The sequence below is a fragment of the Notechis scutatus genome, chromosome 3, assembly GCF_049901735.1.
Source record: "Notechis scutatus isolate UNSWTSFEM ecotype Mainland chromosome 3, rNotScu1.2, whole genome shotgun sequence".
Taxonomy (NCBI): domain Eukaryota; kingdom Metazoa; phylum Chordata; class Lepidosauria; order Squamata; family Elapidae; genus Notechis; species Notechis scutatus.
Genome location: NC_142011.1, coordinates 37,264,510 through 37,266,853, shown reverse-complemented (window position 1 = coordinate 37,266,853; position 2,344 = coordinate 37,264,510).

The window sequence follows — 2,344 nt, the reverse complement described above, 5'->3', positions numbered from 1 at the left end:
AACTCAGTGTGGCATGCCTCCAGGTTAAAGGCAGCTCCCTCTTCTCCAGAGGGCAGTCTTCAAATTCCTGTTTGGGCGCCAATTGTGAGATTACAAATTTTCAGTTTTGAATCAACAGGAGACATCTTGAACAATTTCTAGAGCTTTATTGACTTTTGCAAAATCCGGCACCTTGTCCTCTTCTGGGTAGAGGCACAAGGGCAATGAGACAACAATTGTACAGAGTTTTATACACTCCCCAAAACCTCCCACCTTCATCACTGCCCCGTTGGTTAAAATGAGCATTGGAAGATTCTCAGATGCTTTTTAGGATGATACCTGGGTTCACAGTCTAACTCCATAGTAACATGCTTAACAATCATTTACTTAACATTTGATTATTAGTTGCTACATCCAGCCATGTTTACACTAACCAGTATCTTTTCTGGGTCATTATGACAACGATCCTCAAATAGACTTCTGCTTAAGCTTATGCTGAATGGATTTCATTTTGTCTGCACTTCTGTCTGTGTTAATGTTTCACTGGGATTTTTAATATAGAAGAGAAACATATAGAAGAGAGATGTGTTGATCCTTTTACATTTTTCTTTTTCAGGAATAATTATTTCTTCTTCTTTACTTCTCACATCCAGGAATTCCTGGCAGAATGCCCATTGACACAGATAATTATGACCAGGTAGTCTGTCAAAAAGGAACTTCAGCTTCTGCACCAGTCTTGGTTGTAGAGAGTGCTCCTTGACCTACTTGCCAATGATATTAAGGACATACATGCATACAAGATCAGCTATAAATTATAAACTTCAATGTTATGTATTTTTTAATAACTATATCATCCCACTTAGGAGATATTTAGTGCTACCTGTTTGGACAATGCACCCATGAATATCTCCAATTTGTCAGGATTAAATTTACTTTTATTTTTATGGTCCCTAATCCAGTCCTTGGGATTATTGATTCCAAGGACTGATTTGATAATTTCTTTAAGAAATTTCTTCCGAAATTGTGATTTAGTTTGCCATGCTTTCATGTAGATGGTTGGAAATACTGGGAACTCAATGGACTCTTGTAGGTTTTTATAGCATTATAGCATTACAGCCAAGATGGATTACATTCTGGAATTATCCCACCAATTTAGAACAAATGAAATCATGGTTTATTTCTCAAGTCATAATTTTTTATGAACTTGCATGTTGGTCTTAAATATGCCATCAAAAGACTTTTTTTCTGAATGAATTCAGGGTGCAAGGAAAAGATGGGCCATTAGCCATACTGGGCTAAAAGGTGTGCTAAGATTTACAGAGTAACATAGACTAATTGAATCATTTGTTGTGTCTGATGTTTATATAGCTGTTGTGTATTTGACTGAAGACACAATCACAATTTAATGATTTCTGTTATAATTTATCTTCGAGTGTTTACCCATTAATGTAGGGTTCCTTGCTTTTATTACAAAAAAGATGTTATATTACGCCAGTTTTTCAAGATATGTCTTCTTACATTGCCTATTTATTCCTCTCCCCCGCCCCCCGACGAGTGATAGACACTGAGGAGCGCTGTATTTGATGGATTTACTTGTCACTGAGTAGACAAACAGGTCCACTGGGAAGGCTTCTAGTGCTGAACTGATACTTTCCCAGGTATTATTTTTGGCTGCTTATGGATGGCACCTCTTCTGATAATGCTTTTGTAGGAGATGTGCCATTTACAGAAGCTTTTGTGGGTACAGATCCAATTCAATACAAAATTTAAAATATTATGGTATTTTTCCTACTCTGCATTAACTTGCATCATCACCATCTGTCATTATTATAGAGATTCTTATCATATCAAACCCTGGATAATAATATAATAGCAACAACAACAATAATACTTTTTTTTTTTGCCTGCAGGCTCTAACAATCATTTTAAAAAATGGGCTTTGTGGGGAAAAAGGGAGTCTATTTTGTAGTACTTTAGCTGGAGAGATAGAATGGTGCAAAAAGAATTACAGTTATACCTATATGGTAATTAAAATAAAAGGTCAAAAATCCAAGATGTCAAATAGAACACTAAGAAGAAAATGCAAAGGAGAGAGTATTGCTACAACTCTTCATACAATTTTTATTTTTTTTGTTTTGGAAACTTTAGTCTAGAGATATTTTAGAATAGAATAACAGAGTTGGAAGGGACCTTGGAGATCTTCTAGTCCAACCCGCTGCTTAGGCAGGAAACCCTACATCACTTCAGACAAATTGTTATCCAATCTCTTCTTAAAAACTTCCAGTATTGGAGCATTCACAACCTCTGGAGCAGTGGTGGTATTCAATTTTTTTTAATACTGGTTCTGTGGCTTGGTGGGAGTGGC